Here is a 15,000-nt window from a genome sequence, read left to right on the forward strand (position 1 = left end):
TATGTGTGTGTGTGTGTGTGTGTGTGTGTGATAAATTTTGCACATTTTTACGTGTTTTTCATATTCAAATAAGCCATATATATTTTTGATACATTAATGTCTGGATTCTCTTAACGACCTCGGGATCAGAGCCCCAGGCGAAATCACACAAAGACAAGAGCTTGGCTCCGGCCGGGAATCGAACCCTGGTCGGCAAGCTTGTATAGACAGTGACTAAGCCACTTGGCCACTTGGCTTCGTGGCCAAGTGGCTTAGTCACTGTCTATACAAGCTTGCCGACCAGGGTTCGATTTCTGGCCGGAGCCAAGCTCTTGTCTTTGTGTGATTTCGCCTGGGGCTCTGATCCCGAGGTCGTTAAGAGAATCCAGACATTAATATATTAAAAATATATATGGCTTATTTGAATATATATATATATATATATATATATATATATATATATATATATATATATATATATATATATATATATATATGCCATATTCTTATGAGATCTTAGATGTACCACTGTTTTAAAAAAAAAAGAATTTGAAATTCTGAAAATTAACGGTTACAATTTCGCTTGAAACTCGTTTTCTAGAAGCTTCCAAGCACCAGTTGAGATTGTGACGTCACACACTTCGAGTTATAGCCTATCATAAACTCAGTTTTCCATGAAATGGTGACGTTGTGATATACTCTAAGAGGTTCTAGACCGTTTGCTTGCAGTTGCGTGCTTGCAATAAACAGACATTAAACAGACAATTGGTTTATTAGACTGTGCTTTGAGTCACGAGTTTGAAGCTCTTGTTGTTACACCAAGTGAATTCTGTGGTAGGCTATAACTACCTGTAGATTGAGTAGGCCTATGTTGCTTCTCTCAGGCCTAAATCATAAAGAATTCGTTTGTAATAAACATTTCTAGAATGGTAAGACAATGCCCTAGAGATTGACTATACACACACACACACACACACACACACACACACACACATATATATATATATATATATATATATATATATATATATATATATATATATATATATATATATATATATATATATATATATATATACTGTATATATATATATATATATATATATATATATATATATATATATATATACTGTATATATATATAATACATATATATATATATATATATATATATATATATATATATATATATATATATATATATATATATATATATATATATATATACTGTATATATATATATATATATATATATATATATATATATATATATATATATATATATATATATATGTATATATAATACATATATATATATATATATATATATATATATATATATATATATATATATATATATATATATATATATATATATATATATATATATATGCTGAGCACAATTGCCCAAGCCCCCTCTCCACCCAAGCTAGGAACAGGGAGAGCCAGCAAATGGCTACTGATGACTCAGCAGCTAGACCAGTAGGCCACCATAGAACCATAGAACAGATGGCAAGGTTGCAGACACTACAAGAAACTATCAAGCTTAAGTTTGTCTCGAACCCCAGTCTAGCAGAACGACAGGCAGGGACGTATCCAATAGGCCTACCTATAGGTTATCCTAAATAGGCCTACAGCATCATCAGCTGTCCGCAAAACAGTGTACCCGGAAGTAAATTAATTTGTAATCCAAATTTATCGTCTTTCTATATTATTATTTAAATTATGAGAAATATTAAAACTATTATTATCAAAGTTATTAAAATTATTATGACTATCAAAATGAATATTATTATTATTATTATTATTATTATTATTATTATTATTATTATTATTATTATTATTATTATTATTATTATTATTATTATTATTAAATATATGAAAAAAATATGATTAAATTTATAAAATTATTTTGATTACAATCATGAAAATTATCATCTATGAAAAATAATAAAAATTACAGCTGAAACGTCACTGTATATACAAAATATCTATTGTTTTAGTAATAGAAGTTCCACACTAAATAATAGTCTGACTAATAGTCTCTCTCTCTCTCTCTCTCTCTCTCTCTCTCTCTCTCTCTCTCTCTCTCTCTCTCTCTCTCTCTCTCTCTCTCTCTTTATATATATATATATATATATATATATATATATATATATATATATATATATATATATATATATATATATATATATATATATATATATATATATATATATATATATATATATTACAGTAGCTATCCTGATATAATGACACCAGAAATTACATTGTAAACATTGTTCAATGCTTTCTAACTGCTCTGGGAAAAAAATAGCCCAGTGAGGAAAGGAAATAAATAAAGAAATAAGTGTAAACCGGTTTAGTACTATGTTGTACACATTTGAAATGCTGTAACACTTGTACAATAGGCTACACTTGTTCAACAACAAGGCCTAGACCTCAGTATGTGTAGTCTAGTGAAAATCTTTTATAAAAATCTATTATTATTATTATTATTATTATTATTATTATTATTAGCTAAACTATAATTCTAGTTGGAAAAGCTAGATGCTATAAGCCCAAGGGCTTCAAGAGGGAAAAATAGTCCAGTAAGGAAAGGAAACAAGGAAATAAAGAAACAGCAAAGGTACTGAATAATTTAGATAGAATATTTTAAGAACAGTAACATTGAAATAGGTCTCCCATATATAAACTAAGAAAAAAAAAAAGAGAAAGAGACATAAGATAAAATAGTGTACCAGAATGTACCCTCAAGCAAGAGAAGTCTAACCCAAGACAGTGGAAGACCATGGTACAGAAGCTATGCCACTACCCAAGACTAGAGAACAATGGTTTTGATTTTGGAGTTCCTTCTCCTAGATTGTTAAAAAGTAAATAATTCCCAGCAAATTTGTACTTCAGAAGTTCCACAATCTGGCCACACGTGGAATAAAACTTTTAGAATATTGTATGATGTTGAGCCTATGGTGGAATTAAACTAGCCATTTCTTGCTCGAGGTTTTCGCCAACATCCAGCCATCTTGTTTGGTTACATCCGAAGTCATGCTCGCAGTTCGTGCTCGCTGCTTCTTGTCCAGTTGGGAAGCCAATACCTCGAGCAACAAGCTCTCGGGTTTTCCATTTTGGGCAGCAACGGCTTGCTGTTGGCGAAAAAAAAAAAAAAAAAAAACCTTTATATCATAGAGAAGTTGATGAATAATGCTGGCTCATGGCAAACAGGTTTGACAGATTTTTTGTTATAAAACGAAGTCAGCCAATGGTATTTCAACTCTTCCAAAGAGGATAGATTCTTGGGAATACCGGGTGGATAATTTAGGTTCAAAGACCGAGGATATAAACCGGGGAATACCGGTGGAAACTACACATGGCAGTAGGCCTATGTTTGACGGGAACCGGGATAGGTCTATAGGTCTAGTACATATCTATGTTTACACCAGGAGGAAAATTTAAATTTTTTACTGATTGCTGATAAAAATAGTCTTTAAAATGAAGATTTTAGTAATTTAATTTTACAGAAAATAAAGGTAAAATATTCGGAAGTTTATGGTTTAAGAAATTAACAAAATCAAATAAATACAAAAGGAAAAGATACTAAATAAATTGAAAGTATTATTATTATTATTATTATTATTATTATTATTATTATTATTATTATTATTATTATTATTATTATTATTATTATTGTGTTGTTGTTTGACTAAGGTTGGAACAGCATAGGCCTAAGAAAAGTACAGAATAAACTAAAAGAATACATATAATACATTAAAAAACATTATTTTCACCTGTATGATACTGAGATTTTAATTTACTTATGTACATGCCGTTAATATTCCAATGCAGGACAAAGGCCTCAGACATGTCCATCCACTTGCGTCTGTTATGGTCTTTCTATTCCAGTTTATACCGCAAACTTTCTTAGTTCATCGATCCACCGTTTTCTCTTCCTTCCCCTGCTTCTTTTACAATCTCTAGGGACTCATTCTGTTATTATTAATGTCTATCTGTTATTTTTCATTCTCATCACATGTCCTGTCCATTTCCATTTTAATTTTATTTGTTATATTTTTCTCTTAAGGTTTTTCACGCAAAGTTATATCTAAAATAAAACCTCACAATAAATGGTACTATCAATTATAATCAAATTAGTATATCCAAGTGGCTTACATATTTATACATAGCAAAGTCATCCAATTGCGCACTCCGCCGTGCAAGCCACCGGATGTCATCCATAGCCTCGAGGAAGGACGGTTGGATGAGCGAAGTAGGAAAAAAAAAAATCCTGAAACGGGTCGGGGAAGACCCCAGTCCCTTTCCAAAAGCGGTTTTTCCTACAACGAAACTTCGGTTTTTACGTCAACACTGCAGGTGCATTGTACAAGGATGGTTTAATAATATGAAATGGATTAAAAGAAAAATAAAAGAAATAAAAAACTTGTATTTATTCACGATGTGTAAATGAGTTTGTGTCACCTACTAAGTCTACACTGTTAAAAAAATTGCATTAAAAAACGGTATATATCTGACATTTATTCCAGGATTTTTACCGTTTTAAAAACTCACATATTGACGTAAAAATTAATTAAAAACAAGGGTAAAATTACAGTCGCCTGTATTTTACTGAAATACGGTTGAGAACAGTGTATTTTCACTGGTAATTTCCGATTAAAATTACGGTGTTTTTTTTTTTTTTTTTTTTTTTTTCTAAAAGTGTAGTTGGAAAGTCAAGGTGCTATAAGCCCAAGGGCTCCAACACGGAAACATACCCCAGGGAGGAAAGGAAATAAATAAAATACAAGAGAAGTAATACACAATGAAAATCAAATATTTTAAGAATAGTAACATTAAAATTAATCTTTCATATATAAACTATAAAAACTTAAAAAAAAGAGGAAGATAAATAAGATAGAATAGCGTGCTCTAGTGTACCCTCAAGCAAGAGAACTCTACCCCAAGACAGTGAAAGACCATGGTACAGAGGCTATAGCACTACCCAAGACTAGAGAACAATGCTTTAGATTTTGGAGTAGCCTTCTCCCAGAAGAGCTGCTTACCATAGCTAAAGAGTCTCTTCTACCCTTACCCTTCAGAGGAAAGTAACCACTGAACAAATACAGTGCAGTAGTTAACCCCTTGAGAGTAGAATTGTTTAGTAACCTCAGTGTTGTCATGTGTATGAGGACAGAATAGGCCACAGTATTCGGTGTATGTGTAGACAATGCTAAAATGGGCCGTAACCAGAAAGAAGGATCCAATGTGGTACTGCCTGGCCAGTCAAAGGACCCAATAACTCTCTAGGGGTAATATCTCAACGGGAGGCTGATGCCCTGGCCAATCTACTACCTTAGAAACATAATTTTTATTAAAGAAACTTGTGATAAAATGTGTTATGTAAGGATTGACTACTGTAACTCCATCTATTACAATTTACCAAAAGTGCAACGTTAGAAATTATACAATAAACAGAGGAGAAAGACTGATATAAGGTGTCCCACCTAGAGAAAGGATCACTCTTATATTAATTTGGTTTAAAATATATATAATAACACCAAAACATCTAAGAAAATTGCTAGAGATGGTTTTAAATTATTAGAACCAAGACATATGTCTACTGTACTGGAGGTTCTAGACCTACTGTAGAGCTTTCAAATATGCGGCCCTAAGACTATACAATAAGCTCTCATTAGACATAGAAAAGACTGAAGATATTACTAAGACTTTCAAGAGGAAAATAAAGTTTTTTTTTGTACTTGAATTTGGATATTGAAACTGAATATGCTATATAATATTTGAAATACTTAAGAATATATGTGATGATTTGACCCGGTAGATAGAGTGGGTGCGAAATGGCCTTATGAGACTAGGGTTCAAATGACCTCCTTGTGTGTTTTCCTGGAACTTTTTTTGTTCCACGCCAAGTGGTATACTTTCCAGGAAATTCCAGTCAGAAGAGAAACCAAAATGACTTTCGATATCATTCTAAAATCGAGAATAATTTCATGGCTTCGTCTTTAGACCTATAGTCTTCCTGGAACATTTTCTAATGTGGTTTTTATAAAGTTGAATGATGTTCCTTACGGTAAAACTATTTCAATATATTTTATATTCTTAATTTTGTTCAGTGTAGATTATTTAAAGTTTGATTTTTATTAAAGACAATTTTCTAACATTTTTATTTTTATTTTGTGGTTTTCTGGTGATGGGCTGATAAACTTGAAAAGCTTCTAATAGATTATGCTCACATTATTTATAATAACATTATGCACACATGCACAAACACACACACACACACACACACACACACACACACACATATATATATATATATATATATATATATATATATATATATATATATATATATATATATATATATATATATATATTTATATGTATATATATATATATATATATATATATATATATATATATATATATATATATATATATATATATATATATATATATATGTGTGTGTGTGTGTGTGTGTGTGTGTGTGTGTGTGTGTGTGTGTGTGTGTATGTGTGTGTGATACTTTCTTTATTTTCACCAGAGATCTGTCCCCATGCTTATTGATAAGATATCATGCAATAAAATTAGACATAAATTTATATTTGACATATCATTTATTAACAAAATCAAATATCAGCATCAAAATATTATCACTAAGATTTCCTAAGTTTTAAAGAAAAAAAAAATAATTTGGGAGTGTAAATCCCGTAGACTTTTTTTTCTGGACGCCATGGTCTTAAATCCAATCTTGAAATTGAGCGTGTAAACCCCGCAGAGTTTCTTTATAAAATCTGTGACTTGATCTTCGTTCTGTCTAGTCTAGTTGGTTTCCTTCTGTCTAGACTCTAGTTCCTCTGTTGACGGGATTCACATACTGTCTACGCATCAATTACTGTCCTGGTTCATTCATTTTCCTGTCTATAGTTTGTGCCTATAGTATAGGTCTATATGCTGAGTCATCCGCAACCATTGTCTGGCTCTCCCTGGTCCTCTTCTGATCACGTGACGTCTGGATTTCTGGGTCTGCTAATAGGATGATTCGTCTTTACTTCTAAATCAAGAAAATGCTCAACTACTGCTACTACTCTCTCTCTCTCTCTCTCTCTCTCTCTCTCTCTCTCTCTCTCTCTCTCTCGTACATTTCTGATAATACGTACAGTTGGATACAAAAATTCCTGGCACACCCTTACTGTATGGTGAGTTCTTTTAATTAGTTCCGCCCACCATTTCTCTACCATTTCTTCCTACACTATCTACTTAAGTACTTGCCCTGCAGTAAGGGTGTGAAAGGGTGCACTTACTCATAACGTGGTGTGCCAAGAATACCTGTGTCTAACTTTACAATGTTCCATTGAACATTATCCTGCATTTTTCATCTTCCCTTCCACTCTCTCGTACACTCCATTTACCCTAATATTCTGTCTATCTCGGCTTCTTCTTCTTCTTCTTCATCTTCTTCTTCTTCTTCATCTTCTTCTTCTTCTTCTTCTTCTTCTTCTTCTTCTTCTTCCGGAATGTACCGACTTCCCATGAAACTATCCTTTTACTTTCTGGCAAATGAACACAAAATTTCTGCCTTTTCATCACTTCCAACCATCCTTTCCTGTATCATCAGCATTGCTTCCATGTGGAGTCTTCTTTAAACTCTTAGTTACAAAGACCCTGCTTAGCATTGAGACTCGCCTCCCCTCTCATCCCACTGTGTGATGAACTTGTCGTCCATCGACAGATTTGAATCAAAAGCTGCCTTCCTAGTTATTGAAACAGCTCTAGGATAAGCTATTGCTGGTCCTCTTCCAATAGGTGATCTGCCAATATGTGCTCCACTGTGGCTTGCTTCACCCGCAAAGAATAGAAGACATCACTGCTCCTCTGTACTGGCAAGCTGTGCATATAGCCTGAAAAGCTGCGCTCGTCTACCCTGTTTATTTAAGGAATATTTTGTATATCTTCAAATGGTTTTTGCTGTGCACGATCTACTCTTGGATCACATATCATAAATAACAGATCACTGTCGTACATTGGTAGATCGTTGACTTTTGGTAGATCACGTATTGGAAGAGCACCCTATTTCTTTCTGAAATATGTCATGGTAGATCACGTATTGGAAGAGCACCCTTTTTCTTTCTGAAATATGTCATGGTAGATCACGTTGGAAGAGCACCCTTTTTCTTTCTGAAATATGTCATGGTAGATCACGTATTGGAAGAGCACCCTTTTTCTTTCTGAAATATGTCATGGTAGATCACGTATTGGAAGAGCACCCTTTTTCTTTCTGAAATATGTCATGGTAGATCACGTTGGAAGAGCACCCTTTTTCTTTCTGAAATATGTCATGGTAGATCACGTATTGGAAGAGCACCCTTTTTCTTTCTGAAATATGTCATGGTAGATCACGTATTGGAAGAGCACCCTTTTTCTTTCTGAAATATGTCATGGTAGATCACGTATTCACGTATTGGAAGAGCACCATTTTTCTTTCTGAAATATGTCATGGTAGATCACGTTGGAAGAGCACCCTTTTTCACCCTTTTTCTTTCTGAAATATGTCATGGTAGATCACGTATTGGAAGAGCACCCTTTTTCTTTCTGAAATATGTCATGGTAGATCACGTATTGGAAGAGCACAATTTTTCACCCTTTTTCTTTCTGAAATATGTCATGGTAGATCACGTATTGGAAGAGCACCCTTTTTCTTTCTGAAATATGTCATGGTAGATCACGTTGGAAGAGCACCCTTTTTCACCCTTTTTCTTTCTGAAATATGTCATGGTAGATCACGTATTGGAAGAGCACCCTTTTTCTTTCTGAAATATGTCATGGTAGATCACGTATTGGAAGAGCACAATTTTTCACCCTTTTTCTTTCTGAAATATGTCATGGTAGATCACGTATTGGAAGAGCACCCTTTTTCTTTCTGAAATATGTCATGGTAGATCACGTATTGGAAGAGCACCCTTTTTCACCCTTTTTCTTTCTGAAATATGTCATGGTAGATCACGTATTGGAAGAGCACCCTTTTTCTTTCTGAAATATGTCATGGTAGATCACGTTGGAAGAGCACCCTTTTTCTTTCTGAAATATGTCATGGTAGATCACGTATTGGAAGAGCACCCTTTTTCTTTCTGAAATATGTCATGGTAGATCACGTATTGGAAGAGCACCCTATTTCTTTCTGAAATATGTCATGGTAGATCACGTATTGGAAGAGCACCCTTTTTCTTTCTGAAATATGTCATGGTAGATCACGTATTGGAAGAGCACCCTTTTTCTTTCTGAAATATGTCATGGTAGATCACGTATTGGAAGAGCACCCTTTTTCTTTCTGAAATATGTCATGGTAGATCACGTATTGGAAGAGCACCCTTTTTCTTTCTGAAATATGTCATGGTAGATCACGTTGGAAGAGCACCCTTTTTCTTTCTGAAATATGTCATGGTAGATCACGTATTGGAAGAGCACCCTTTTTCTTTCTGAAATATGTCATGGTAGATCACGTATTGGAAGAGCACCCTTTTTCTTTCTGAAATATGTCATGGTAGATCACGTATTCACGTATTGGAAGAGCACCATTTTTCTTTCTGAAATATGTCATGGTAGATCACGTTGGAAGAGCACCCTTTTTCACCCTTTTTCTTTCTGAAATATGTCATGGTAGATCACGTATTGGAAGAGCACCCTTTTTCTTTCTGAAATATGTCATGGTAGATCACGTATTGGAAGAGTACCCTTTTTCTTTCTGAAATATGTCATGGTAGATCACGTTGGAAGAGCACCCTTTTTCTTTCTGAAATATGTCATGGTAGATCACGTATTGGAAGAGCACCCTTTTTCTTTCTGAAATATGTCATGGTAGATCACGTATTGGAAGAGCACCCTTTTTCACCCTTTTTCTTTCTGAAATATGTCATGGTAGATCACGTATTGGAAGAGCACCCTTTTTCTTTCTGAAATATGTCATGGTAGATCACGTATTGGAAGAGCACCCTTTTTCACCCTTTTTCTTTCTGAAATATGTCATGGTAGATCACGTATTGGAAGAGCACCCTTTTTCTTTCTGAAATATGTCATGGTAGATCACGTATTGGAAGAGCACCATTTTTCACCCTTTTTCTTTCTGAAATATGTCATGGTAGATCACGTATTGGAAGAGCACCCTTTTTCTTTCTGAAATATGTCATGGTAGATCACGTATTGGAAGAGCACCATTTTTCTTTCTGAAATATGTCATGGTAGATCACGTATTGGAAGAGCACCATTTTTCTTTCTGAAATATGTCATGGTAGATCACGTTGGAAGAGCACCCTTTTTCTTTCTGAAATATGTCATGGTAGATCACGTATTGGAAGAGCACCCTTTTTCTTTCTGAAATATGTCATGGTAGATCACGTATTGGAAGAGCACCCTTTTTCACCCTTTTTCTTCCTGAAATATGTCATGGTAGATCACGTATTGGAAGAGCACCCTTTTTCACCCTTTTTCTTTCTGAAATATGTCATGGTAGATCACGTATTGGAAGAGCACCCTTTTTCTTTCTGAAATATGTCATGGTAGATCACGTATTGGAAGAGCACCCTTTTTCACCCTTTTTCTTTCTGAAATATGTCATGGTAGATCACGTATTGGAAGAGCACCCTTTTTCTTTCTGAAATATGTCATGGTAGATCACGTTGGAAGAACACCCTTTTTCTTTCTGAAATATGTCATGGTAGATCACGTATTGGAAGAGCACCCTTTTTCTTTCTGAAATATGTCATGGTAGATCACGTATTGGAAGAGCACCATTTTTCACCCTTTTTCTTTCTGAAATATGTCATGGTAGATCACGTATTGGAAGAGCACCCTTTTTCTTTCTGAAATATGTCATGGTAGATCACGTATTGGAAGAGCACCATTTTTCACCCTATTTCTTTCTGAAATATGTCATGGTAGATCACGTATTGGAAGAGCACCTTTTTCTTTCTGAAATATGTCATGGTAGATCACGTATTGGAAGAGCACCATTTTTCACCCTTTTTCTTTCTGAAATATGTCATGGTAGATCACGTATTGGAAGAGCACCCTTTTTCTTTCTGAAATATGTCATGGTAGATCACGTATTGGAAGAGCACAATTTTTCACCCTTTTTCTTTCTGAAATATGTCATGGTAGATCACGTATTGGAAGAGCACCCTTTTTCTTTCTGAAATATGTCATGGTAGATCACGTATTGGAAGAGCACCCTTTTTCACCCTTTTTCTTTCTGAAATATGTCATGGTAGATCACGTATTGGAAGAGCACCCTTTTTCTTTCTGAAATATGTCATGGTAGATCACGTATTGGAAGGGCACCCTTTTTCTTTCTGAAATATGTCATGGTAGATCACGTATTGGAAGAGCACCCTTTTTCACCCTTTTTCTTTCTGAAATATGTCATGGTAGATCACGTATTGGAAGAGCACCCTTTTTCTTTCTGAAATATGTCATGGTAGATCACGTATTGGAAGAGCACCCTTTTTCACCCTTTTTCTTTCTGAAATATGTCATGGTAGATCACGTATTGGAAGAGCACCCTTTTTCTTTCTGAAATATGTCATGGTAGATCACGTATTGGAAGAGCACCCTTTTTTTTTCTGAAATATATCATGGTAGATCACGTTGGAAGAGCACCCTTTTTCACCCTTTTTCTTTCTGAAATATGTCATGGTAGATCACGTATTGGAAGAGCACCCTTTTTCTTTCTGAAATATGTCATGGTAGATCACGTATTGGAAGAGCACCCTTTTTCTTTCTGAAATATGTCATGGTAGATCACGTATTGGAAGAGCACCCTATTTCTTTCTGAAATATGTCATGGTAGATCACGTATTGGAAGAGCACCCTTTTTCTCTCTGAAATATGTCAATGTGTTGTCCCTTTGATTTAAGAATTGTTTAATAAAAAGGAGACCCCTTTTCCAATGAACTTACTTCATTTCTATCCGCTTTCAGATTCGTGACTGTTTCTGGTCAGCACTCAGCTGTGATGGAATATTTTTGCACAAACTTCAACGGAGAAGAAGTCCGCTACATCCAGGTGAAAGATGATGAGGGAAGTCCGCTCTGGGATGATCATCAAGTGTCTTTCGACATTCACATGTGCTACTGGGAAGGAAGGGTAAGTTATGAGGCTACTCACTGTTTGATTTATGTGTGTATTTACTCCAATGGCCGCAAGAGGCCTTGACTTCATCAACTGATGGTTCCTGGTTCCTGGTTCCTTATTGCTCACTCTGCAAAATAAGTTTGCGGGCCCTCTATCTCTTTATAAATAGGTGCAAAGCTTCTAAGCTTATTCTTAGTATTGTTATTAAGTTTATATCATCTGTGCCTTAAATAAATCAATATCATAATGAGGTTCACAATCTTTACTTTTATTGCCTTCTGCTTTGAAATTGGATAGGATAACACCTTGCTATCATCAGTTTTGGCAACCTGTTGTGGTAATCAGTTTGGGCTTCTTAAACTCTTCTTTTATATTCATTGCCCTATCTATAAATGCAGCCAGATCCCTGCCAGGATTTTTCAGCATACCTAAACTTATTTCTACATTCTTTAGCTGTTCTAACTTTGGGCATAAAAATAAACGTTCGGTGGTGTCTTCTTCCTCTTTGCATAAATCACACAAATTGTCATCATATTTTCCCCTGATAACTCGTACCTCATCGTCGTGGGCTGAAAAGTGAGTTGGGAGGTCACTGTAGTTACTCATCTAGGACATAGAACTGTAGGATATAGTCACTAGACTCGTCAGATTTATATGTATCTACACTTAGGTTGTGCTTTTTATAAAAGACTTGATCAATGGGCCGACAGTATCGATAATTTTACAATGTGAGTACCATCCATAGTGAAGGAATTTGAGAAAATGAAAAGACTTCACGACATTTTTCTACATAATATTGATCTCTAGTCATGGGTAGTGACATATCTTCTGTACCATAATCATTCACTGTCTTGGGTTATAGTTCTCTTTCTTGCGGGTACACTAGGGCTATCTATTCTGTCTGTTTTCTTATTTCCTTTCCTCACTAGGCTATTTTCCCTGTTGGAGCCTTTGGGCTTATAGCATCCTGCTTTCCCAACTAGGGTTGTAGCTCAACTTGTAATGATAATGATATGTAGGAAAGCTAATCTTCCGAGGGCAATGGCCAATGACAACCTAAATTTAAGACTGCACTTTGCAAAATAGGTGAGGGTAGGTGGTGAACGGAAAGCAGAGGGCTGATACATTGCCATAGTTACCCTTTCATTAGGTTACTGTAGGTGGAAGTGTCAGTTACAGACACAACCATAGCAATTATGAGGATGAGGAGTGATAATGAAAGCTAGGTGTGTAAGGTACACTTGGACAATAGAAAGATTCCCAAAAATAGATGAAAGAGATTATTTTCATTTCATACAAAGGTGAATGGGGTGAAGGATGCTGTCAAAGTAATATGTAGGCCTACTTGACATTTCCTAAGATTTTGATTATGAGAGGAAGACTGACGATACTGTTAGTTTAACCCTGGAAAGGTATGATGGGTCGTACGCGACCCCTACAGCATGTTCAAAACCTGTTTTTTCCCCATAAATCATCAGCTGTCTCGAATATGGAAGTGATCGACCTGCAAGGGGTGACTAGTCTACATGCCATTGTCTGCTTTAGGACTGATTTTCGTCTAACTTCCCTCCTTCCCCGTTTTTTTTACCACCCCAGGGGTCGACCTCGACCCTGACATACCTTTATAGGGGTAAAAGGGTGGGATGTTTGCATCAAGTGTTTGTTATGAAACTGTTATTTGCGAAGTATAAAATGAATGGAGCAGGACTGGCATATAGATAATGGAGAGATTGTTGATGATGTATGATGTTATATGTAGGTGGGTGCATCAGTGGTCTGGCAGAAATGGGGACTTGAGACAGCACTTATGTGGCTATGTCAGTTGATGTCTTTTTATAGGTTGATGTGAGAGAGAAAAGTCAGTTGATCTAAGAGTAAAGCTTTAGGATAGAAAAGTACGCTGTGAGTAGATTGTAGAAGGGCTAATGTTTACAGATGCTACAGGACTGCTAAAATGGACAATTGGGGAAAAACTACTGAAACTAGTGAAAGCATTAACATTGGAAGAAAACTGAGAGCACGATATATGATCCAGAGTAAGGTGGACATTACGGAGGTGGAATAACGAATTGCGACATGGGTTCGCGAAGAACGGAATCGTATGTGGTCTCTTCACTTAGATTTACATTGCTTATAAGATCTATACCATTTATATATATGTTTGAAAGATTATTAAAAGACTTAGTTTGTGATTGGAAGCCAAAATATGGAATCTATAGAGCTATTGTTGAGCCAACTCCTCTTTATGGAAGTCAGGTTTGGATGATGAATGAGAATGAGAGAAATGATTAAGCTGTTCAGAGAAAAATCATCTCTATTGTGTCTGTCTTTTCAAAAGAAATAGATTGGAGGGAAATAAGGAGATAAGGTGAAAGGATGGCCTGAAAATCTGTTTGACCCTTTGAACCCTTTTAGGGCTTTTTTTCCCTGTTGGGCCCTTGGGCTTATAGCATCCTGCTTTTCCAACTAGGCTTGTAGCTGAACTAATAGTAATAATGATTATGATGATACAGTTATGCTAACTGGGATAAGATTGTTTTAACAGCTGAAGGAAAGGCAGACGGCGAAATTTGTCAAAGTCAGAAGGAAACAGTAACGAAGCACCTAAAATATGGGAGTTGATAACAGAGGGGAAGACCCATCTGTTCATGTTTCATAATAATGGCCTTCACCTGAATCTCCTTTTAGTCTTAAATATACTTTCAGAAAACATTTCCGAGTTTTTGAATTAATAGATGAAAATTTACTTATATAGGTAAATCTAAAAGCATCAAAATATACATTTATTAACTAAACGACGCTACGTGACAGAATTAGTTTTTCTTTATGGTAGAAAATTTTAAATATTTTTTTTAACTGAATATTTTTCGCTGAACATGAAACTTG

The 15,000-nt window shown here is 35.0% G+C and overlaps 1 long non-coding RNA gene across 1 annotated transcript in view; it reads left to right on the forward strand.

The window, feature by feature from the left end:
* Positions 1-15,000, forward strand: part of LOC137625785 (uncharacterized) — a 21,919-nt gene that overhangs the window by 4,631 nt on the left and 2,288 nt on the right. The window contains exon 2 of the long non-coding RNA XR_011040899.1: positions 11,961-12,126. This is a non-coding gene — a long non-coding RNA (uncharacterized lncRNA). The remainder of the gene's footprint in view (positions 1-11,960; positions 12,127-15,000) is intronic.

The sequence above is a fragment of the Palaemon carinicauda genome, chromosome 32 (assembly GCF_036898095.1).
Source record: "Palaemon carinicauda isolate YSFRI2023 chromosome 32, ASM3689809v2, whole genome shotgun sequence".
Classification (NCBI taxonomy): Eukaryota; Metazoa; Arthropoda; class Malacostraca; order Decapoda; family Palaemonidae; genus Palaemon; species Palaemon carinicauda.